The sequence below is a fragment of the Natator depressus genome, chromosome 16 (genome assembly GCF_965152275.1).
Source record: "Natator depressus isolate rNatDep1 chromosome 16, rNatDep2.hap1, whole genome shotgun sequence".
Taxonomy (NCBI): domain Eukaryota; kingdom Metazoa; phylum Chordata; order Testudines; family Cheloniidae; genus Natator; species Natator depressus.
The window spans coordinates 371,655-397,398 of record NC_134249.1 but is presented as its reverse complement, the minus strand read 5'-3'; the positions used below and the strand labels follow the sequence as shown (position 1 = coordinate 397,398).

General features: G+C 52.2%; 2 long non-coding RNA genes across 2 annotated transcripts in view; one reads left to right on the top strand and one right to left on the bottom strand.

Moving 5' to 3' along the window:
- LOC141999978 (uncharacterized) overlaps positions 1-25,744 on the top strand; it is a 695,529-nt gene that overhangs the window by 361,250 nt on the left and 308,535 nt on the right. The gene's annotated exons all lie outside the window — the stretch shown is intronic.
- LOC141999981 (uncharacterized) overlaps positions 1-25,744 on the bottom strand; it is a 343,849-nt gene that overhangs the window by 96,374 nt on the left and 221,731 nt on the right. The window contains exon 2 of the long non-coding RNA XR_012642144.1: positions 22,995-23,068. This is a non-coding gene — a long non-coding RNA (uncharacterized LOC141999981). The remainder of the gene's footprint in view (positions 1-22,994; positions 23,069-25,744) is intronic.

The window sequence follows — 25,744 nt, the reverse complement described above, 5'->3', positions numbered from 1 at the left end:
GTGTCGCTATCCTCCTGTTCTACAGAGGGGGAAACTGAGGCACAGAGCTGGGCCACGTCAGGGCGCGGCTGGGGATGGAGCCCGTCAGATCCTCACGAGCTGCTATGCGGCGCTAGCGCTTGTGTCTGCGCCAGTATAAACACGGGCCCCTTGTGCCAGCCCAGCCGTCCGTCCCCTGGCGGGCAGCAGTGCCCATGCGGGAGCACCCACGCAGCCCCCCCACCGCCCTCGGCTGCAAAGCAGCCCCAGCCCCACAGCAGGGTTACGTTCTCCTCCCCTGCCCTGTGTTCTGGCTCCTCCAGGACCCTTCACGAGGCTGGCAGAGGAGCGCTGAGCTTGGAGCCTGGCCAGGCTGGAGCTGACCCAAAGGAAATACCTCCACGGTCTTTCCAGGTGCCACCCAGTCCCCCGGCGCCTGCAGGAAGGTTTGGGGTAATCACACACACGCTGGGTCTCCCAGTCACCAACGCTTTGCCCGGAGCCTGGCTCGGAGGGAAGCGCAGACCCAGTCCAGCCAGCCTTGACGTCCCTCTCCGCGGAGCTGGAAACGCTCCTGGAGCTGCCAGCCCAGTCCTGTCTACTCAGTGAACGGCTTGCTGCTGCTCTTTCCCAGGTCTCCTCCTCCCTCCCCAGCCCTGGAGCCAGACGAACACCGACACACAGGCCTACTGTGCCCATGGCTGTACAGCGGCTGCAGGGCTGCAGCCATCGCGTCCTGGACATATTCAAGGGGAGCCCGATGGGATTGGCCAGGCAAGGAGGGCATGAGCCCTGCCCAGCTAGGATGGGGCACCATCCCCAGGCTGCTGCATCAAAGCCAGCCCTGGCTAGGAGCGATTCTGCAACCCAGGAGAGATTCTGCAACCATCCGCCTGCTGGAGAAAGACATCAAGGTGAACTTGTCCCAGCTTGGAACTCCCAGTAGCCAATGGGATACATTTGGGTTAGGAAAAAGAAAAGGAGGACTTGTGGCACCTTAGAGACTAACCAATTTATTTGAGCATAAGCTAAAGCTCACTTCGTCGGATGCTTATGCTCAAATAAATTGGTTAGTCTCTAAGGTGCCACAAGTCCTCCTTTTCTTTTTGCGAATACAGACTAACATGGCTGCTACTCTGAAACCTGTCATTATTTGGGTTAGGGTGAATATATGTCAAGAAGGCAAAACCACTCCTTGAGAGGGGCATGGCAGTGAGCTAGGCCCAGCCTGAGGGCCTCAGAGACCCCCTTGTCCCACCCTCTCTGCCTAGCTTTGGAACAGTCTAGCGGGTTCTCTGTGTATGAAATTCCTCTCACTCTGCCTTCCTCACCGGGGCTGGAGGGGGGCTGGAATATTTAGCTGCAGGCAGCACATTGGCTTCTTGGGGTGAAGTCCCATCACAGAGAGGTGCACACAGGGCTAGGGAATGGGCAGCACCATCAGGCAATCATAGTATTCCCTGAATCAACATGCAACACGAAGGGCCCATGAGAGTGCTGAGTCCTGAGAGCACCACGGCTCCAGCTGGACTGGATCTCCTAGCTCTCCCCCTTCCCCCAGAAGGTGGGGATGAGCAGCTCTCAGATCACAATGGATGCTTTGCCAGCTTATACAAGGCTATTGGAATGCATTGTTTATTGGTGGGAGAAAATGACCTAGAGAGGTGAGGTTTATGGGCCAACAGGCTTTGAAGTCTGCACTGGGTTTGAGTGCTGATGCACACCGTCAGTGAGACCAGGGACAGCACATGCACAGGGCTGTGGACAGCTCTGGCCCACGGGCTGGGCTGGACTCAGAAGCATCCAGCGGAAGGAAGGCTTCGGTATTTCACTAGAAGGGGGGATAGGTCAGAGGCGAATTGCCGATTGGAGCTGGCTCGCTCGTGTTGGCAGGCCCCACCCCTTACAGACATGCGACTCCATCCTCGTGTCCATGCTCCCCGAGCCCTTTAAAACAAGGGTAGCCAAAGGCAATGTTTCCATGGCTGCCCCAAGGAGCTTGGCTGCTGGAGGTTACAGGACACAGGCAGCAATGCTCTACCTTGAACCAAGCGGCTAGGCCAGGAGCATGACATGCCAGAGACCCAAGGTCTCCACCAGCCACACCACCTACTAAAGATGATGCAGCTGGATTCTTTGCAAACTGAGCAAGGCCCTCAGGTCCTCTCACCCATCCCCTCCTGCTCCCTGGGCCTCCCCGCAGATGCTGCTGACTCTGCATTCCAGTGCTGGGGAATGGCAATGCTGGATGAAGACTCCCCTACTGGGGCTGTGCAGGAAGGTCTAGCAGTCTGGTGGCATTTATCGTGGGTCACTGCTCCTGCTCTGTGGCTGATTATCAGCTTCAGTGACCAATTTCTTGCTCTAACAGCACCCAGAGAGCACAGGATTTGCTGTGCTAGCTCACTGCAGCGCCCAAAAGCCAGGTATCCTGTCTCCATAATCAGAGGCTTCAAGGAAGGTACCAGAGACCCTGCAGTGTGTAATTATGGAATAACCTTCTCTTTGGGGAACGTGCCCCCCTGTAGTCAGTGGCTGGCTCCTGCCCTGTGGAGATGGTTTTATAGTCCTGGGGTCTCCTGCCCTCTCTAGCTGGTGATATTTGGATTATCCATATATATGTCTCATCCTTTTTTGAATCCCACTAGACATTTGGCCGCCTCAATATCCTGTAGCAGTAAGTTCCGCTGGTGAATTATATATTGTTAAGAAAGCCTTTCATTGGTAAGTCCTGAAAGCCCAAGGTGCCAAGGCGGCTGTGACTGGCTCATGGCTGCTGTGTTCCCTGTTGGAGGGTCAGTGGGGCATCATTCAGGCTGCCTGCCCGCACCCCTGGGTAGAAGTATGGCCACAGGGGCTCTAAGAAGATGTCACTGAAGGTGTAGATGTGACAGCTGCCAGTCACGTTGTAGAAGGACACCTCTCCGGCCTCAAAGTCCAGGAGGATGCCAATCTGCCGAGGCTTCACTCTCAGCATAAGCTCGGGCAGGGGGGAAGTGAGCGCTGCATACTCATCCCCATTGTGCAGCCACACCGTCCAGAAGCCAGTCGCTGGTGAGGGCGTGAATATTCCCTGCCTGCTCACACACTCCTCACAGACCCCCAGTGTCCAACATGGCTTGTCCCCCACTTCCACCTCCCAGTAGTGCATCCCGGCTGTGAACCGCTGCCGGCCCAGGATGCAGGTGCACGTGTCAAACCACTTGGGGTTACTGGGGACGTCCCGCCTCTTGTTGCCCACCCTCACGCTCCGCTGATCCTGGGACAGGAGCAGGTAGGCATTGGCTGTGTTGGGGTCCACAGTCACATGCGCTAGGGACAGAAAGAGAATCACATGGTGCATCCCATTAGTTTCTGTTGGTTACTTATGTCCTGCCCTTTCCTAGCACCTCCCTCAGAGGTGCTGTATAGACTGGAATGAATCCAGCCCCAACCCCCAGGAGCTGGGTCGGTGTATGACTGAGGCACGGGGGAGTGGGGGGAATTGCCCTCAGTCACACAGGGAGTCAGCTGCAAAGCCAGGAGGAGTCCTGACTCTCCATCTCCTGATCTAAACAGTAGACAACCCTCCCTCACAGATCCAGGAATAGAACCCAGGAGTGCTGACTCCCACCCCCAGCCCCTCCACTCATACCCACTAGACCTCTAAGTGTAACTTACAAATGCAGATTTTTTTTTTTTTGGTTACATAACCTACTTCTTATTCTGCCAATCGCTCAGACAAACAAGTTAGTTTACATTGACGGGAGATACTGCTGCCTGCTTCTTATTTACAATGTCACCTGCAAGTGAGAATGCCTGGAACTTTTGTAGCCAGCGTTGCAAGGTATTTACATGCTAAATATGCTAAACATTCGTATTCCCCTTCATGCTTCAGCCACCATTCCAGAGGGCATGCTTCCATGCTGATGATGCTCATTAAAAAAATAATGCATCAATTACATTTGTGACTGGACTCCTTGGGGGGAGAACTGTATGTTTCCGACTCTGTTTCACCCACATTCTGCACATATTTCATGTTATAGCAGTCTCGGATGATGACCCAGCACATGTTCGTTTTAAGAACACTTTCACTGCAGATTTGACAAAACGCAAAGAAGGTACCGATGTGAGATTTCTAAAAATAGCTACAGCACTCGACCCAAGGTTTAAAAATCTGAAGTGCCTTCCAAAATCTGAGAGGGACAAGGTGTGGAGCATGCTTTTAGAAGCCTTAAAAGAGCAACACTCTGATACGGAAACTACAGAACCCAAACCACCAAAAAAGAAAATCAACCTCCTGGTGGCATCTGCCTCAGATGATGAAAATGACCATGCGTCAGTCCACACTGCTTTGGATTGTTATCAAAAGCAGAGCCCATCATCAGCATGGAAGCATGTCCTCTGGAATGGTGATTGCAGCATGAAGGGACATATGAATCTTTAGCGTATCTGGCACGAAAATATGTTTCAACGCCAGCGACAACAGTGCCATGCGAATGCCTGTTTTCACTTTCGGGTGTCATTGTAAACAAGAAGCAGGCAGCATTATTTTCTGCAAATTGTAACCAACCTTGTTTGTCTGAGTGATTGGCTGACCAAGAAGTAGGACTGAGTGGACTTGTAAGCTCTAAAGTTTTAGATTGTTTTATTTTTGAATGCAGTTTTTTTATATATGTATAATTCTACATTTGTAAGCTCAACTTTCATGGTAAAGAGACTGCACTACAGTACTTGTATGAGGTGAATTGAAAAATATTTTTTTTTGTTTTTTACAGTGCAATTATTTGTAATAAAAAATAAATATACAGTGAGCACTGTACACTCTTTATTCTGTGTTGTATTTGAAATTAATAGATTTGAAAATGTAGTAAACATCCAAAAATATTTAAAAGAAATGGTATTCTATTGTTGTTTAACAGCACAATTAATCGCGCAATTCATTTTTGAATCGCGCGGTTAATTTTTTGAATCGCGCAGTTAATCGCAATTAATTTTTTTAATTGCTTGACAGCCCTAATTTTAATATAGCTAATGTAAACGTATACATCCAGGAACGAAACCTGTAGGCCTTAATTAGAGGATGGGGGACTCTATCCTGGGAAGCAGTGACTCTGAAAAAGATTTGGGGGTGGAAGCGAATAAGCTGCTGAACATGACCTCCCAGTGTGATACAGTGACCAAAATAGCTAGAGTGATCCTGGGATGCATAAATAGGGAAATCTTGAGTAGGAGTAAAGAGGTTACTGTACCTCAATAGTGGCACCGGTGTGATCCCTACTGTGTCCAGTTGTGGTATCCACAATTCAAAAAGGATGTTAATAAATTGGAGGATTCAGAAAAGAGCCACAAGCAGGATTAAAGGACTGGAAAACATGACTTATAGTGATACAGGCAAGGAGCTCAATCTATTTATCTTAACAAAGAGAAGGTTAAGGGGTGATTTGATTACAGTCTCCAAGTACCTACATGGGGAACAAATATTTAATAATGGGCTCTTCAATCTACCGGCGATTGGTATAACATGGAAGTTGAAGCTAAACAAATTCAGACTGGAAAAAAGGTGTAAATGATTGACAGTGAGGGTAATTAACCATTGGAATAATTTATCAAGGATTGTGATGGATTCTCCATCACTGACCATTTTAAAATCCAGATTGGGTGTTTTCCTACAAGATCTGCTCTAGGGATTATTTTTGGGAAGCTCTCTGGCCTGTGCTATACAGAAGACCAGCCTAGATGATCCCTTCTGTCACTGGAATCTATGAATCTATGATTTGCCTGATTTTGAGACAAAGCCGGAGCCAGTAGCCCTGGGGATGATGGAGAAAGGAAGGGAGAATTGAGGCTGTGCAGCTCAAGCCAACAACCCTTAATCCAATGACTGCTTCATCTTGAGCAGATACTTTTGAATAACAAATTCCCTTCCAAACTGAGGTGGCACCCCCCTTCTCTCCCCCAGCTGATACACTGGAAAGGGCCCAGGATGTCTGGCTGCGACAGGCCTGAGGATCACAGCCCTTCAACAGCTGCACCAGGCCCGGGGCTCGCAGCCCTTCAGCCTCTAGGCTGGGCCCGGGACACGCAGCCCTTCAGCATCTCCACCTGCCTGCAACTCACAGCCCTTCTGCTCAGCTCTTTGAGACTCAGTCCCAGCCACTGAAAAGTTGGAATTCTTTTTTAAGCAGAAAGTGGATTTGTGCCCATGACTCAAAAGCTGCAGGACAGATTCTGTCCCAGCCTGGCCCCGAGCACAGATTCCCCTGGGATTTGGCTGAGATGGGAGAGGAGGAACGTCAATGTCTGAGGGGATCTGGAGAGCAGCACAGGACAGGGGTTGAGAGAGATGCTCTCTCTCAGCTTTGCTGCCAGGACTCTGAGTTGTCTGTAGCTCATATCTGTAGGCTGGGCACTGCCTGACTGCGGGACAGGCTGATGGCACTGCTCTACTCACCCGAGACAGGCTGTGTTCTTGGAGCAGGGCTCTTCCCTGCATAGGTTCAGACCCTGCCTCACAGTGTCCTTACCTTTCCTGAGTTGGCGTTTATATTCCCTAGCCCTGGGCATGTTTCACTGGCCCTCATTTTCCCTAATAAGGGAGGGGTTTGCTCCTTCCTCTCTTCCCGAAGCCCTGAGGATCGTCCAGCCCTGCTGACCTCTCGATGGTTCCCTTGGCCTTGGCCTCACAGCCTATCACGTTTCCCACTTCTGGTTTGGAAGAAACGTGCCTGCGAACGTACAGCCGGTCTGGGCTTGGCGAGATGCCGGGTGAGGCCAGTGCAGGGTCTCAGGAAGGGCCATTTTTCAGTTACACAATTTCACAGAATTTAATGGGACATTGGACCATCAAGTCTGACTTCCTGTATAACACAGGCCAGACAGTCCTTCCACCCTGACACCCCTTTCACCTGGACACCCCAACACCCCAATGGTAGGGAATCTACAAGTTTAAAAATATTGACAAAGTTTAAAAGCTTCAACTCTTCTCCAGGCTGCTCCTTCCCATAGCAAGAGCCTCACAGAGAGCCTGAAAAGAGAGAGAGAGAGAGAGAGAGAGTGTGTGAGTCAGGAATGAAAACAATACAGGCGGGGAAGGTACTACATTTATAAACAGCAGGTCGTGCTGTAATGTCACATGCTATGCTTGAGTTATGTCCAGGTTACAGAAGATGACGACCATGTTTTCAGAGTCAGAAGCGAAGGCATCCAATAGAAGGGTTGAGCCACTGGCTATCCCAGCACAGTGAAAGTGAGGCACCCCAGTGTTGAGGCAGTTATGCTGGTGTAGGAGTGCTAGTCCTGGGATCGCTGTTCCTATAGGAGAAGCGGAATAAGCTCCACGGGTATAAAGATGTAGAACTGCAACCACCCTAGGCCCTGGTCCACACGAGGAGTTGAGGTCGAATTTAGCAGCGTTAAATCGATTTAACCCTGCACCCGTCCACACGATGAAGCCCTTTTTTTCGACTTAAAGGGCTCTTAAAATCGATTTCCGTACTCCACCTCCGACAAGGGGATTAGCACTTAAATCGGCCTTGCCGGGTTGAATTTGGGGTACTATGGACGCAATTAGATGGTATTGGCCTCCGGGAGCTATCCCAGAGTGCTCCATTGTGACCGCTCTGGACAGCACTCTCAACTCAGATGCACTGGCCAGGTAGACAGGAAAAGGCCTGCAAACTTTTGAATTTCAATCTCCTGTTTGCATGGTCACCTGCAGCTTGCCACGCTGGCCAGAGCTCATCAGCAGAGGTGACCATGATGGAGTCCCAGAATCGCAAAAGAGCTCCAGCATGGACCGAACGGGAGGTACGGGATCTGATCGCTGTATGGGGAGAGGAATCCGTGCTATCTGAACTCCGTTCCAGTTTTCAAAATGCCAAAACATTTGTCAAAATCTCCCAGGGCATGAAGGACAGAGGCCATAACAGGGACCCAAAGCAATGCCGCATGAAACTTAAGCAGCTGAGGCAAGCCTACCAGAAAACCAGAGAGGCAAACGGCCACTCCGGGGCAGAGCCCCAAACATGCCGCTTCTATGATGAGCTGCATGCCATTTTAGGGGGTTCAGCCACCACTACCCCAGCCGTGTTGTTTGACTCCTTCAATGGAGATGGAGGCAACACAGAAGCAGGTTTTGGGGACGAGGAAGATGATGATGATGAAGTTGTAGGTAGCTCACAGCAAGCAAGCGGAGAACCGGTTTTCCCGACAGCCAGGAACTGTTTCTCACCCTGGACCTGGAGCCAGTACCCCCCGAACCCACCCAAGGCTGCCTCCCGGACCCGCCAGGCGGAGAAGAGACCTCTGGTGAGTGTACCTTTTAAAATACTGTACATGGTTTAAAAGCAAGCATGTGTAATGATTAATTTGCCCTGCCATTCGCGGCTCTCCTGGATGTACTCCCAAAGCCTTTGCAAAAGGTTTCTGGGGAGGGCAGCCTGATTCCGTCCCCCATGGTAGGACACTTTACCACACCAGGCCAGTAGCACGTACTCGGGAATCATTGTAGAACAAAGCATTGCAGTGTATGTTTGCTGGCGTTCAAACAACATCCGTTCTTTATCTCTCTGTGTTATCCTCAGGAGAGTGATATCATTCATGGTCACCTGGTTGAAATAGGGTGCTTTTCTTCAGGGGACACTCAGAGGTGCCCATTCCTGCTGGGCTGTTTGCCTATGGCTGAACAGAAATGTTCCCCACTGTTAGCCACGGGGAGGGGGGAGGGTCTAGCCACGTGGTGGGGGGAGGCAAAATGCGACCTTGGAACGAAAGCACATGTGCTGTGTATGTAATGTTAACAGCAAAGTTTACCGTGAAAGAGTGTAGCCATTGTTCTAGAAAATGTGTCTTTTTAAATACCACTGTCTCTTTTTTTTTTCTCCACCAGCTGCATGTGTTTCAAGGATCACAGGATCTTCTGCTTCCCAGAGGCTAGTGAAGATTAGAAGGCGAAAAAAACGCACTCGTGATGAAATGTTCTCTGAGCTCATGCTATCCTCCCACACTGACAGAGCACAGACGAATGCGTGGAGGCAGACAATGTCAGAGTGCAGGAAAGCACAATATGACCGGGAGGAGAGGTGGTGGGCTGAAGAGAGTAAGTGGCGGGCTGGAGAGAGTAAGTGGCGGGCTGAAGAGAGGGCTGAAGCTGAAAGGTGGCGGCAGCATGATGAGAGGAGGCAGGATTCAATGCTGAGGCTGCTGGAGGATCAAACCAATATGCTCCAGCGTATGGTTGAGCTGCAGGAAAGGCAGCAGGAGCACAGACCGCTGCTACAGCCCCTGTGTAACCAACCGCCCTCCTCCCCAAGTTCCATAGCCTCCTCACCCAGACTCCCAAGAACGCAGTGGGGGGCCTCCAGCCAACCAGCCACTCCACCCCAGAGGATTGCCCAAGCAACAGAAGGCTGGCATTCAATAGGTTTTAAAGTTTTAAACTTTTAAAGTGCTCTGTAGCCTTGTCCTTCCTTCCTCCACCACCCCTCCTGGTGCTTCTCTCCTCCACCACCCCTCCTGGGCTACCTTGGTAGTTATCCCCCTATTTGTGCGATGAGTGAATAAAGAATGCATGAATGTGAAGCAACAATGACTTTATTGCCTCTGCAAGTGGTGATCGAAGGGAGGAGGGGAGGGTGGTTAGCTTACAGGGAAGTAGAGTGAACCAAGGGGCGGGGGGTTTCATCAGGGAGAAACAAACAGAACTTTCACGCCGTAGCCTGTCCAGTTATGAAACTGGTTTTCAAAGCTTCTCTGATGCGCACCGCGCCCTCCTGTGCTCTTCTAACCGCCCTGGTGTCTGGCTGTGTGTAACCAGCAGCCAGGCGATTTGCCTCAACCTCCCACCCCGCCATAAACATCTCCCCCTTACTCTCACAGAGATTGTGGAGCGCACAGCAAGCAGTAATAACAGTGGGAATATTGGTTTCGCTGAGGTCTAACCGAGTCAGTAAACTGTACCAGCCTGCTTTTAAATGTCCAAATGCACATTCTACCACCATTCTGCACTTGCTCAGCCTGTAGTTGAACAGCTCCTGACTACTGTCCAGGCTGCCTGTGTATGGCTTCATGAGCCATGGCGTTAAGGGGTAGGCTGGGTCCCCAAGGATAACTATAGGCATTTCAACATCCCCAACGGTTATTTTCTGGTCTGGGAATAAAGTCCCTTCCTGCAGCTTTTGAAACAGACAAGAGTTCCTGAAGATGCGAGCGTCATGTACCTTTCCCAGCCATCCCACGCTGATGTTGGTGAAACGTCCCTTGTGATCCACCAGAGCTTGCAGCACTATTGAAAAGTACCCCTTGTGGTTTATGTACTCGCCGGCTTGGTGCTCCGGTGCCAAGATAGGGATATGGGTTCCGTCTACGGCCCCACCACAGTTAGGGAATCCCATTGCAGCAAAGCCATCCACTATGACCTGCACATTTCCCAGGGTCACTACCCTTGATATCAGCAGATCTTTGATTGCGTGGGCTACTTGCATCACAGCAGCCCCCCACAGTAGATTTGCCCACTCCAAATTGATTCCCGACTGACCGGTAGCTGTCTGGCGTTGCGAGCTTCCACAGGGCTATTGCCACTTGCTTCTCAACTGTGAGGGCTGCTCTCATCTTGGTATTCTTGTGCCTCAGGGCAGCGGAGAGCAAGTCACAAAGTTCCATGAAAGTGCCCTTACACATGCGAAAGTTTCGCAACCACTGGGAATCGTCCCAGACCTGCAACACTATGTGGTCCCACCAGTCTGTGCTTGTTTCCCAGGCCCAGAATCGGCGTTCCACTGCATGAACCTGCCCCATTAGCACCATGATGCCCACATTGCCAGGCCCGTGCTTTGAGAGAAGTCTGTGTCCGTGTCCTCATCACTCACGTCACCGCGCTGACGTTGCCTACTCGCCCGGTATCGCTTTGCCAGGTTCTGGTGCTGCATATACTGCTGGATAAGGCGTGTGGTGTTTAATGTGCTCCTAATTGCCCAAGTGATCTGAGCGGACTCCATGCTTGCCGTGGTATGGCGTCTGCACACGTAACTCAAGAAAAAAGGCGCAAAACGATTGTCTGCCCTTGCTTTCCCGGAGGGAGGGAGGGAACGGGGGCCTGACGATGTGTACCCAGTACCACCCACGACAATGTTTTAGCCCTACCAGGCACTGGGATTTCTACCCAGAATTCAAATGGGCGGCGGAGACTGCGGGAACTGTGGGATAGCCACCCACAGTGCAATGCTCCGGAAGTCGACGGTTGCCTCGGTACTGTGGACACATTCCACCGACTACATGCACTTAGAGCATTTGTGTGGGGACACACACAATCAACTGTATAAAAACGCTTTCTACAAAAACAACTTCTATAAATTCGACCTAATTTCGTAGTGTAGACATATCCTTAGAGACTAACCAATTTATTTGAGCATAAGCTTTCGTGAGCTACAGCTCACTTCATTGGATGCATTCAGTGGCAAATACAGTGAGGAGATTTATATACACACAGAACATGAAAAAATGGGTGTTATCATACACACTGTAAGGAGAGTGATCACTTAAGATGAGCTATTACCAGCAGGAGAGCGGGGGGAGAAAACCTTTTGTAGTGATAATCAAGGTGGGCCATTTCCAGCAGTTAACAGGAATGTCCCAGGAGCAGTGGGGGGTGGGGGAAGACACTGGCAAGAAGATTTTGAATGGCCCCTAACTTTGGGTGCCCACGTTGAGACACCTGGGGCCTAGATTTCAGAGGTGCTAAATACCCGCAGCTCCCAGGGGGGCTTGTGGGCACTTAGAGTGTGTCTACACTGCAGTTACGTGCCCACGGCTGGCCCGGGCCAGCTGACTCCGGCTCACGGGGCTCGAGCTGAGCCCCTGTTTATTTGTGGTGCAGACGTTCTGGCTTGGGCTGGAGCCCGAGCTCTGGGAACCTCCCACCTCGCATCGTCCTAGAGTCGAAGCTCCAGCCTGAGCCCCAAAGGCTACCCCGCAGTTAAACAGCCCCTTAGCCCGAGCCCCGGGAGCTGGAGTCAGCTGGCCTGGGCCAGCCACAGATGTGTAATTGAAAATCAGCCCCCAGCCGTCTCTGGGTGGGCACCAAAACCTGAAGCATCCAGTGCTGGCCATTTACTCCCTACTGAATCCCTGGACCTGAACTCCATGGGCGAAGCCACCTTGCCTGGCCTGCGTTTGGCTCTAGGCTGCATCTACTGGGAGCCTAGCCGGTCCTCTAGGTTTGATATATCGTGAGGGCAGCACCTGGCTCTGGGAAGGCTCAGTAATTGGATGAGTCTGTTCAATTACACGGATCTGCTTCTAGCCAGGTTGCCGGTTGCATTTTGCTTGGGTCTGTAAAACAAAACGAAATCAAAGTGGCTGGTGAAAGCAGCGCAATGAACATTTAAAAAGAATCAGTGGCAGAGCTAATAGCGGGCCGGGGGGCAACTGCCCCCCTCGGCAGCCATTAGGTATACGTGTGGTGCCTTTTCAAGCCAATAGGTAGAACTGACGGTGGAACCACCAATGACCCAGCTGCCTCCTGGTTCCACCACTGCTCAAAATGTAGCTCCGCTGATGCTAAGAATCCAGAGTCTATTGAGCAGGGACATGGGACAGACAGCACCCTTGCTTGGAGAACCCATGCTTTGCAAAATGAGACATGGACTTGCATTCACCCTGCACTGAATTGCAGCCACTTCTGGAGTGGAGCGTAGTAGCTGCATAACAACACACGGATTGCTCGCCCAGCACTGAAATGCAGCTACCTCTGGGGTGGAGCACAGCAGCGTATCATAGAACATCAGAGATGGAAGGGACCTCAGGAGATCATCTAATCCAACCCCCTGCTCAAAGCAGGTCCAATCCCCAATTTTTGCCCCAGATCCCTAAATGGCCCCCCCCTCAAGGATTGAACTCACAACCCTAGGTTTAGCAGGCCAATGCTCAAACCACCGAGCTATCCCTCCCCCCCACAACACAAGACAGGGATCACTCACCTGGCATTGAAATGCAGACATCTCTGGATGGAGCACAGCTGATGTGCAACAGCACTCAACAACACACCCTGGTTCCCATGGGTGACTTTAATTTTCCTGATATTTGCTGGGAGAGCAATACAGCGGTGCATAGACAATCCAGGAAGTTTTTGGAAAGCGTAGGGGACAATTTCCTGGTGCAAGTGCTAGACGAGCCAACTAGGGGGGGAGTTTTTCTTGACCTGCTGCTCACAAACAGGGAAGAATTAGTGGGGGAAGCAAAAGTGGATGGGAATCTGGGAGGCAGTGACCATGAGATGGTCGAGTTCAGGATCCTGACACAGGGAAGAAAGGTAAGCAGCAGGATACGGACCCTGGACTTCAGGAAAGCAGACTTCGACTCCCTCAGGGAGCGGATGGGTAGGATCCCCTGGGGGACTAACATGAAGGGGAAAGGAGTCCAGGAGAGCTGGCTGTATGTCAAGGAATCCCTGTTGAGGTTACAGGGACAAACCATCCCGATGAGTCGAAAGAATAGTAAATATGGCAGGCGACCAGCTTGGCTTAATGGTGAAATCCTAGCGGATCTTAAACATAAAAAAGAAGCTTACAAGAAGTGGAAGGTTGGACATATGACCAGGGAAGAGTATAAAAATATTGCTCGGGCATGTAGGAATGAAATCAGGAGGGCCAAATCGCACCTGGAGCTGCAGCTAGCAAGAAATGTCAAGAGTAACAAGAAGGGTTTCTTCAGGTATGTTGGCAACAAGAAGAAAGCCAAGGAAAGTGTGGGCCCCTTACTGAATGAGGGAGGCAACCTAGTGACAGAGGATGTGGAAAAAGCTATTGTGCTCAATGCTTTTTTTGCCTCTGTCTTCACGAACAAGGTCAGCTCCCAGACTGCTGCACTGGGCATCGCAACATGGGGAGTAGATGGCCAGCCCTCTGTGGAGAAAGAGGTGGTTAGGGACTATTTAGAAAAGCTGGACGTGCACAAGTCCATGGGGCCGGACGAGTTGCATCCGAGAGTGCTAAAGGAATTGGCGGATGTGATTGCAGAGCCATTGGCCATTATCTTTGAAAACTCGTGGCGAACGGGGGAAGTCCCAGATGACTGGAAAAAGGCTAACGTAGTGCCCATCTTTAAAAAAGGGAAGAAGGAGGATCCTGGGAACTACAGGCCAGTCAGCCTCACCTCAGTCCCCGGAAAAATCATGGAGCAGGTCCTCAAGGAATCAATCCTGAAGCACTTACACGGGAGGAAAGTGATCAGGAACAGTCAGCATGGATTCACCAAGGGAAGGTCATGCCTGACTAATCTAATCGCCTTCTATGATGAGATTACTGATTATGTGGATGAAGGGAAAGCAGTGGATGTATTGTTTCTTGACTTTAGCAAAGCTTTTGACATGGTCTCCCACAGTATTCTTGTCAGCAAGTTAAAGAAGTATGGGCTGGATGAATGTACTATAAGGTGCGTAGAAAGTTGGCTAGATTGTCGGGCTCAACGGGTAGTGATCAATGGCTCCATGTCTAGTTGGCAGCCAGTGTCAAGTGGAGTGCCCCAGGGGTCGGTCCTGGGGCCGGTTTTGTTCAATATCTTCATAAATGATCTGGAGGATGGTGTGGATTGCACTCTCAGCAAATTTGCGGATGATACTAAACTGGGAGGAGTGGTAGATACGCTGGAGGGCAGAGATAGGATACAGAGGGACCTAGACAAATTGGAGGATTGGGCCAAAAGAAATCTGATGAGGTTCAATAAGGATAAGTGCAGGGTCCTGCACTTAGGATGGAAGAATCCAATGCACCGCTACAGACTAGGGACCGAATGGCTAGGCAGCAGTTCTGCGGAAAAGGACCTAGGGGTTACAGTGGACGAGAAGCTGGATATGAGTCAACAGTGTGCCCTTGTTGCCAAGAAGGCCAATGGCATTTTGGGATGTATAAGTAGGGGCATAGCGAGCAGATCGAGGGACGTGATCGTTCCCCTCTATTCGACATTGGTGAGGCCTCATCTGGAGTACTGTGTCCAGTTTTGGGCCCCACACTACAAGAAGGATGTGGATAAATTGGAGAGAGTCCAGCAAAGGGCAACAAAAATGATTAGGGGTCTAGAGCACATGACTTATGAGGAGAGGCTGAGGGAACTGGGATTGTTTAGTCTGCAGAAGAGAAGAATGAGGGGGGATTTGATAGCTGCTTTCAACTACCTGAGAGGTGGTTCCAAAGAGGATGGTTCTAGACTATTCTCAGTGGTAGAAGAGGACAGGACAAGGAGTAATGGTCTCAAGTTGCAGTGGGGGAGGTTTAGGCTGGATATAAGGAAAAACTTTTTCACTAAGAGGGTGGTGAAACACTGGAATGCGTTACCTAGGGAGGTGGTAGAATCTCCTTCCTTGGAAGTTTTTAAGGTCAGGCTTGACAAAGCCCTGGCTGGGATGATTTGATTGGGGATTGGTCCTGCTTTGAGCAGGGGGTTGGACTAGATGACCTCCTGAGGTCCCTTCCAACCCTGATATTCTGTGATTCTATGATTCCCCTGTTGGGGGAGTTCCACAGGCCATGGCTACACTACAAAATCAAATCGCCCTGCGTCCAGCCGCCACAGTAGTTACAGCGCTTGTGCGTGTGTACACCTGGCTCCTTGTGTCTGTGGTGTGTGGTATCGATTGTACGGTCAGTGTGGGGCATTGCGGGACAGTCGATGTAAGCAACGCAGTATGTACACTGACACTGCATTGACCTAACTACGCTGACGGGGGGAAGTGGCGTGATTAAGTCGGCAAAGCAGGCGAGTTACATCAGCGGGAGCCAAATTTTAGTGTAGACGCAGTGTTAGGTGGACGTAAGCTGCCTTGCAAACTCAGTGGTGTAGAGCAGTTACAGAGGTTTACGATGCAAACCTTCATTCTAACTTTATACCACGGGCTACAGAGGTTATGGGAGAGATCAATCCTGCAAGCAATTCCACAAGTCGAAACACTCCACACACGCTGAGCAGCAGCTGTTGTCACACGGCTCACACACAGGCTGGGTCAAGCTCTGCATTTGTCAGTGTTCAGTGAGGCCTAAGGGCCTGGGCATGAGCTAGCACCTGGTCTGCTAGCGTCACAGGACCCATCTAGCCCAGTACCCCGCCCTCTCCCTGCTGCCTCCTTCCCCCAATCGGATCAATGGGGCCAGCTACCCCAGCACCAGCTACTTCAGAGGAAGGTGCAAGAACCCCCTCCTAGTGGCTAATGATGACATAACCAGTCGGGGGAGGGGGGGAAGGGGGGCATATCCCCCTCATCCTGACAGTCAGCAGTGGCCTTGTGCCCTGTTTTCTAAATTCTGTCCTGACACCCTTGTTCCCCGACCCCCCACCATCCTTGTCTGAATCCTGCCAGGCTCCCAGTGTCAGTGACATCTAGTGGCAGTGAGTTCCCCTGGCTAATTATGTAACTTCCCTTGACATTTGCTTTCACAGAGCGTCCCATTGCTCTTGCAACACTGGGGCAGATGAAGAGGGGGCATATAGGAGCACTCCCCTCCTTTCATTATATTGTGTACCTATTTCAGCCCTGCTTCTTTCGCTCCTCTTTTAACTAAAGCCTGAGCTTTTTTGTTGGTAAATTGGCCTTTTTCTTGACAGTGTTGTAGAAAAAATTTGCTTCTTTCTAAACATTTCAGGTTTTTGATGAGCAATTTAAAAAAAGCCTTTGAAAAATTACCCCTCCCCGCCCCATTTCTCTGCCCTTTGTCCTTTTCTCATTTGCCACTGGAAAGTGGATGGGAGGGGATGAAAAAAACCACACACATACATATACATTTTTGGCTTTTGAAAATTTTTTGCAAGGGGTGAAAACATAAGGGTTCCACACACACCCACAAATTTCCAAGGCAGCTCAGTTGTGGGGCTGCTGCTCTTCCTGCTGCCCTTCTAGTGCCAGGGTAGAGAAACACCCTGTCACACTTTAACCCTTAAACGGCCAGCGTTGCCAAACCCATCATTGCATGGTGAGCCCAGCAGTGGGTGGGTGGGTGAGTTGGAATGGGATCAGTAACGAAGAATCTTCGCTTTCGTTAGATAAAGTGCCCACCCTCGGCGTGGGGGAGAAGTCCCAGACCTCGCACCTCCCAAACACAGCCATGACAGAATGCAAACAAATATTAAAATCTTGTGATTTTTAAGCAAATCTCATGATTTTGAGGCCTGACTAGTGACTTCTGAATGTTGGGGCGCAAGAGGGGCACCAAAGCTGATGGGCCTGCCCGGCCTTCGTGCCATCTGGAGAGAGGCACCTGTGTGGGACCCGGGGTGGCTCATGCCTCCCCACGCTTGGGACAGACAATACTAAACATCTCATGGCTCCCCCTGGCAGTGCGTGGAGGGAAAGCCGCTCCCGAGCTACGGCCACAGAGTCAAGGGAGGCAGTGTGGCCTAGTGGGTAAAGCACTGAACTGGGATGCAGCAGACTGGAGGTCTATGTCTGGCTCTGCCACTGGGTGACCTTGAGCAAATCCCTTCCCTGCCCCCTGCCTCAGTTTCCCCATGTGTACAGTGGGGATGATGACACTGACCTCCTTTGGGAAGTGTTTTGCTGGACAGTGCTATGGAAGATGAATAATAATATTCTGGGCTGGCGGGGGTAGGGGGCGTCTCTCCTCTCTGGGGCACGGGTTCGAATCTGTCCCGGGGAGCAGTGTCTGACAGTGGGGGGTGGCTGTGGAGAGGGGCTCAGTCCAGTTCCTGTTGGGACAGCACCCGCGTTGCCTGCCGGCTGTGGGACTGGCACGCTGGGGCTACAGAGCCTGAGCTCCGCTCTGCCCCGAGATGGGTCCCTTCAGGGCAGGGCCGTTGGCGTGGGGATGGGGGTGTGACGCAAGCCGTGGGCTCTGGGGCAGTCGAGCTGGCCCTTTCCCCAGTGCTGGAGTCCCCTCCACAAGGCCCAAAGCTCCCCAGGCCTGAATCCTGGCCCCACGGAGCCCGGCTCGAGGGGGGGGCGTTTCCTGCAGCCGCACGGCCTCTCTGGTACAGCCGGTGGCCTTGGCACTCTGGGGCAAGGCAGTCACTTTCCAGCCCCCACCCCTGGTGCCAGGGGGCACAGGCCAGCCAGGGCTCTGAGGAAGATGGGGCGCTCCCTCCGTCGCTCTGTCCCATCCCCCCACTCCATGGCCCCGTGCACAGCTCTCCTCTTTCTGCATCTTCCCCTCCTGCTCTTTAGGATCTGGCCCCCTGGGGTGCCCAGGTGTCAAGGAAACCCGCTCCCGGCTGGGGAGCCATGGTTGACTTTTGGGCCCCAGGCGTCTGCATGGCCCTGGCTCACGAGCCCCCTGGGAGGGCAGCGCTGCCCTGCATGGGCCCTCGGCAGGAGCTGCCACCGAGAGCCAGCGGCAAAGCGGCCAGTGGAGGCCTCTCCAGTGCCCTGCAGAGTAGGGGAACTGGGCTGAACTGGGGCAGCGTCAAGGCCATGGGAGGGACCAGCCAGGTAAGGGGCTGGGTTCCCCACTGTTGGGCCCTATGGGGGTGCTGGCTGAGGGTCCCTGTGCCAATGGTGTTAGAGGGATTGCAGGGAAGAGGCCCAGGGGGCTGCTGGGAGTTTGGAGAGGGGTCCGTGTTCAGCTCCCATCTCCCCACACACGGTTCTGATCCGGAATGGCCTGGGTGCGAGACCTTCCCCTGGCTGGTGCCGAATGGCCAGTGTTTGCTGGGATGCTTTGGACCCGGCAGCTGCTCCCTGCCCCTGGGGGAGGTTCATCGCTGGGGCAGTGCTGCCAGCCCCAGAGACTGAGGGTCTGGGCCCCACAGCAGATCACTCTGTACTCCAGCCCTTGCCCTGCCCGAGAAGGCGGGGAGGGCACTCTTGGCCAGTCCTTGGCTTTCAGCTAATGCCTGTCAGAGCATGGACCCATCCCCCTAGGGACGGGGTTGAGACCCCCAAACTCATGTCACACATAGGCCTGCTGGGCGCTGGCAGTGGGGCAATCCCTTCCCTGCCAGGGACTGCGGGGGGAGGCTCTTGGGGCAGAGATGGGACCAGCGGGGCATCCCTGGCACAGCGGGGGAGCAGGTCTGTAGTCCTGGCCTGGAGAATCCATTATCCACCGCTCACTACCCGCTGCCCAGTCGAGGCACCGAAAAGAAACCGTGTGATTGTAGGTGACCTACCGAGTGGCACCTAATGCGACTCAGAGCAACATGGCTGGCACGAAGGGCTCGGTGAATGGGGAGGGCTGGCTGGGAGTGGGGTACTGACTGAGTCACTGGGCTCCCACGGCCAGAAGAATCTTGGCCCCGGCCTTGCACCACCCCAGGGCCCCAATCTCTGCTGAGGCCTTGCCCACCTCCCTGGCAAGAGGCCCAGCAGCCCTGGTCACTCCCAGGACTAGAGTCACTTGTATTCCAGTCACTCAGTTCATCCCTGGGGTTGAGATGTAGCCACCTCTGGGGTGGGGTGCAGGGGCTATTTATACAGGGATCCTTTGCCCAGCACTGAGATGCAGCCACCTCTGGGGTGGGACGGAGCAGCTGTTTAACAGCCACACAGCACAGTAGATTAGGACAAGTGAAGAATCCCACATCTAGTTGCACTGCGCTGCACAGAGTATGGGGAGCTGGGCCAGGGAGCCAGGGGGAGGGATAGCTCAGTGGTTTGAGCATTGGCCTGCTAAACCCAGGGTTGTGAGTTCAATCCTTGAAGGGGCCATTTAGGGATCTGGGGCAAAAATTGGGGATTGGCCCTGCTTTGAGCAGGGGGTTGGACTAGATGACCTCCTGAGGTCCCTTCCAACCCTGATATTCTATGATTCTATGACCAGGCTGCACTGCACATGGGCTCCTTAGTGACAAGCGCTCAGGAGCTTAGATTTACAACCCCCAAAATAGCACAAATTGAGCTGGGGCCGGCACAGACTAGAAGGGGCGAGTGCCCCCTACTGGGTCCTCCCACCCCACTCACTGCAGCCCCTAGCACCCCATAAGCTCCATCCATGCACAGTAAGGGGACTGGCACATGGAATTGCAAGCCCAATAGCAAGGATTTCTGATGACTCTGTAAACTCGGGGCGGGGGAGTGGAGAATTGCTAATATAGTTCCTATGTATAAGAAATGGAAAAAAATATGGTCCAGGTATCTACAGGCCTTTTAATTTGACCTCAGCTGTCTGCAAGGTCTTGGGACAAATTCTGAGAGAGAAAGTAATGAAGGACAAAGGGGTGAACGGTAACTGGGATAAAATACAACCTGGTTTTACAGTCGGTAGGTCCTGCCAGGCCAACCTGAGCGGTGTCTCTGCGAAGACAACTGAGGTTTCAGACAAAGGAAACGCAGTAGATCTAATCCAGTGGTTCTCAAACTTTTTGTATTGGTGACCCCTTTCGAACACCAAGCCTCTGAGTGCGACCCCCCCTTAAAAATTAAACACACATTTTTGATATTTAAGACTATGTTAAATACTAAATTTAAACCCTATTGCTTAAAATGAATTGACCTTTACTCACTGCTTTTAAATTCAGACTAAAACACAGCGGGCGGCGGGGCTCGGGGCTGACAACCCTGTGTGTGCTCCCGGCTGATAACCCTCAGCATGGCCAGGCTCCGCCTGAAACCCCAGTACAGGGGTCGGGGCTCACAGCGTCCTGGATGCCCCGGCTCAGGGCTCACAGCCCCACTCCTGGTTGGGGTCAGGACTTGCAACCCCATGTGGCAGTCGGACTCAGGGATCACAGCCCCGCTCCTGGCCAGGGTTGGGGTCTGGGCTTGCAGCCCTGTGTGGGGGTTGGAGTCGGGGCTTGCAGCCACAATTCCCTGTCGGGGTCGTGGCTCACAGCCCGGCGCAGGGGTCGGGGTCGGGACTCACAGCTGCACACCGGGGTCAGGGCTCACAGCCTAGCACAGGGGTTGGGACCCACAGCCGTGTGCCCGGGTTGGGGCTCATAGCCCCGCAGCTCCACACAGGGGTCGGGACTCACAACTTACAGCCGCGCGCTGGGGTTGGGGCTCGTGATCCCCCCACTTAACTGGGTTGTGACCCCCAGTTTGAGAACCAATGATCTAATCTACCTGGATGTCAGTGAGGCATTTGATACAATTGGGAAATTATTAGTTCAATTGGAGAAGATGGGGTTTAATATGAGAATTGAAAGGTGGATAAGGAACTGGTGAAAAGGACCTGGGGTTACAGCAGATGAGAAGCTGAAGATGAGTCAGCAGGGTGCCCGTGTTGCCAAAAAGGCTAACAGCATATTGGGCTGCATTAATAGGAGCATTGCCCGCAGATCAAGGGAAGTGATTATTCCCCTCTATTCAGCACTGGTGAGGCCTCATCTGGAGTATTGCGTCCAGTTTTCGGCCCCCACTACAGAAAGGATGCGGACAAATTGGAGAGAGTCCAGCAGAGGGCAATGAAAATGATTAGGGAGGTGGGGCACGTGACTTATGGGGAGAGGCTGAGGGAACTGTGGTTATTTTGTCTGCAGAAGAGAAGAGTGAGGGGGGATTTGATAGCTGCTTTTAACTACCTGAAAGATGGATCCAAAGAGGATGGATCTAGACGATTCTCAGTGATAGCAGATGACAGGACAAGGAGTAATGGTCTCAAGTTGCAGTGGGGGAGGTTTAGGTTGGATATTAGGAAAAACTTTTTCACTAGGAGGGTGGTGAAACACTGGAATGCGTTACCTAGGGAGGTGGTGGAATCCCCTTCCTTAGAAGTTTTTAAGATCAGGCTTGACAAAGCCCTGGCTGGGATGATTTAGTTGGGATTGGTCCTGCTCTGGGCAGGGGGTTGGACTAGATGGCCTCCAGAGGTCCCTTCCAACTCTGTTATTCTATGATTCTATGATTCGGCCAAACCATCCTGAGGCTAAGGGAAGTTATTTGATTTCAGCCATTGGACCTCGCCCCTTCACTCCTCAGACATCGCTCATCTGTCACCATGAGACCGACCCCATGACATAAGACTTTTGGGGTCAAGATACAAACAGGAGTAGAAGCAAAGAGTGGCATGTGACCCCTCTAAGAGATCCTCCCACTCCTCTACCAATCTGGGGGTGTTTTATCTCCATCCACCTGCCTCAGGAATGGATTTGAGCAATTGGGGAATGTTCTGGGGCAGAGTGACCCACCCGGAAGTGGGTCACGTGACCCCTCCAAGAGCTCCTCCCACTTGGGGTGGGCCTCAGACCCTTAAGACCAACCAGAGAGGGGATTTCACCAAACAGGGTAAGTGCCGTGGTGGGGTGACCTGCCTGCAAGAGGGGTCCACCACCCCTCCATGAAATCCCCGCACCCTCCTCTGCTAATCAGTCAGGGTTTCGCACACACGCTTTAGGCCATCCCAGAAGGGAAACGTAACAATCAGAATAGGCAGTGCCCGAAGGTCTAGGCCAGAAGCCGCCGATCTCTGGAGCTCCATGTTTGCGTGGCTGGCAGCATTGTCCTGGAAGTCGCAACACAACACTGCGGGGAAGAGCCCATCTCGTTCCAAGGATGTCTTTTGAAGAAACCGTGGCCTAGACCTTCGGGCTATACCTATTCTGGATTGGTACACATTTCCCTTCTGAGATGGCCTAAGGTGGGAGTGAAACCCTTGCCAACTGCTAGAGGGTGGTGTGGGGACGTTTTAGAGGGACCAGGGGATCCTGTTGCGGGCAGGTCACTCCACTGCAGCACTTCCCTTCTTTGGTCAAATCCCCTCTCGGGGTGGTCCTACGGGGCTGACGCCCACTTCAATTGGTAGAGGACACAGGGAGGCGTTCTCAGAGGGGATATACAACCCCCTTCTGCATGGGTCACCCTGCCCCGCAACGTCCCCTGATTGGTCAACTCCAGTCTCCGGGTGTGTAAAATGCTGGTTGCCCCTGCCAAATTTTCCTAAAAGAAGGGAAGAAAGGCATGTACCTTTTGGGTTATCTGTCAGGTGGCCATCTTGGACTTGGGAAAAGAATCTGGTGACCTTTAGCCATTTGCTAGATTAGTTTGGGTTGGGAAGCACACTCCCACGCACGGATTGAATCTGCGTAGATAGGGTCTAACATCCAGGCAGAGACGACGCAAAGAGGGATAGGGAGGGTTTTTAGTGAGGTCTACTCACCCATTCCTGTGTCCATCATGGAGTCCCTCCCTGAGGTCCAATGTCAAGAGAGCAGCAGCCGTCCATCGCTGTCCCTGCAAGAGAAGGGAGAGAGAACATCAACATGACCTCCTGGGTGTAATTGTTTGGGAGACTGGAGCACTTCCAGAGTTCAAGTTTTGTTAATCCACCCCTTCTCTAGCCTAGCCTAGTCCTTTTCCCTCTCGTAAATAAAGTCTTGTTTGTGTGCTTACCACTGCCTGGCGTTATTTTCTTGTGCTAAGGCAAGCTCTGATGGATGGGCTTTACGAAGGGGACCATGTGGGAAGAATTTACTGTAAGATTCCCTGCATCTTCTGAACAGGGTTTGGATTCTGCCCTTTTGAAAGGAAGGAAAAATCCTTCCAGGTGATCCTATGGGGCTGAAACCCACTGTGATTACTTAGTAATCTGTCCTCTTCACTACCATGTTTGTGACCCTCTGTGTCATAGGGAAGTAGCCCATGGCTCATTATGCATCTTTTGATTTAAAATGGACACTTGTGGCGTACAGACGAAGAAGGACAACTTTTCAAGTCCAGTGTGCACAGAAATGGGATGGACACTTCAAGGATTGAATACAATGCTTTGATCTTCCATCTGTTCATTAAACAAAGACAAAGGTGCAGATTTGGGAAGCTCGGCAGTGATTTCCCCAGGATCATTCCTCTCCGCGTAATTCCCATGATAAATCTCCTCTCAAGGAAGAGCCTGAGGAAGTGTGATCAGGGGAACTACCCAGAGCACCAGACAAATCAGGGCCCTGAGCTGAGAAAAACCAAGCCTCAGCCAGTTCACAGTAATTCAGTTGACCTCAGCACAGACACCCCTGAAGCACCCGAGGATTACTTGAAAGGCTTTGAGAGGCTTGGCTCTGCAGAGCGAGAGATGAAGCATATTACTGCAGGGAAATCAATGACAGAGCACTGTCCACACCAGCACTTAGGTCGGTGTAACTTGTCTCACTCAGGGGGTGGCTTCTTCACACCCCTGAGCGACATACGTTCTACCGACACAAGGGGGAGTGTAGACGCAGCCTTAGCAGAGAAGTGATTTAGAAAACAGGTTTTGTTTTGGAGGAAATGCAGGAACCCCAGGTTTGTAATAACCCAAAGGAGAGTCCGACCCCACCAGTCTCCTTCCCCACTTTGCACTTGTCCCTGGGATTGTTGTTTTGTCTCAGCCTGTGCCACTATCATGCCATGTGAAGGGGAAGGAGCCATGCACCTGTCTAGGGTGCTTCTGACATCCGAGAGGGGAGAAAGGAAAAAAAAGAGGCTCAGTCCCACATGCTACTCACACAGGGGGTGGGAACTTTTGTGGTCATTTCAGTCGAGTCAAGGGGCTCCAAAAGAGTCAAAGGTGCTCACGTGACCCTGTCCAACATTAAACAGGTGAAACAAGGCTGGCAGTTTGGGCTGCTGGACAGAACAAGCCTTCAGGCCGAAAAGCCAACAACCTTTCTCTCCATTTCAGCAAAAAACAACATTGAATAAACCCCCACAAAAACAGGCACCGGAAAAGTCCTGCCCCCGGCTTCACCTTTCCAAGGTCTTCTCCGCACTCTCTCCCACCCCGAGTGAGAATCCGACACCTTGACCAACACACCACAGTGAGACCCGAATGCAGCTCTCCCTCTGCAGGCAGGATGGTGGAGAAAAACACAGGTGAAAAAACCCTCCCGGCTCAGCTGCGCACGGAGCCTTGGCAAGGACGTGGTGGAAAGGTGACGCCGGGATCTCTCGCACAGTAAAGGAGACTCGTGCCCGAGTCCAACAAACCCTTTGGGAACTCGAAGGAAGCCGCACCCCACAGGCGTTTCCACAGACCAGCCACCAGCCACACACCCAGGCCGGAGGGGCCGGGACACGGGAAGGGGCAGCAGCAAACGCCCCCGGGGGGAGGGCTGGGGCGGGAGCTGCAGCCAGGCCCCTGGACTCACAGGGAGACGCAGACCCTGACAGCAACCAGCCACGTTTGCCCACGTGTGTGTGTGAGACACGTTTGTGTGTGTGATGTCTTGTGTGTGTGCTGTGTGTCGCCCAGAGTCTTGTGCTCAGTGTGTGTGTGTGTGTCATGTGTTGTGTTTAGTGTTGTGTGTCATGTGTCATCTAGAGTGTTGTGGGTCGTGTTGTGTGTCGTGTTGTGTGGTGAGTGTTCTTGTGTGTGTGATGTGTTGTGTGTCATGTTTTGTGTGTGTTGAGTTTTGTGCCGTTTTGTGTGTCATGTTGAGTGAGTTGTGTGGTTGTGGTGTCGTGAGACTTGTTGTGTGTGACATGGTGTGTGTCGCTCGCACAGACACACCCATCACATGCCGCACACACAACACGTTGCACGTCGCATGTCACACACACAGCACATCGCATGTCACACGCACAATGCATCACATGTAGCACGCACACACAACACGTGGCACATCACATAGACAACACGTAGCGCGTTGTACATTGCACACACAACACATCGCCTGTCTCACGATGCACATCGCACATAGCGCGGCCACACACAAGACTTTGCACGTCACACTCACAGCACGTCGTATGACGAATGTCATACACACAGCACGTCACACTCACAAAAATGTCTCACACACGCACAACACGACACACACCACGTCACAAAGACAGAAACACTACACACGTCACACACACACACAAAGACACACAACACATCATACACATTCAACACAACATTCTAGACGACGCACAACACGACACACACACACACACACC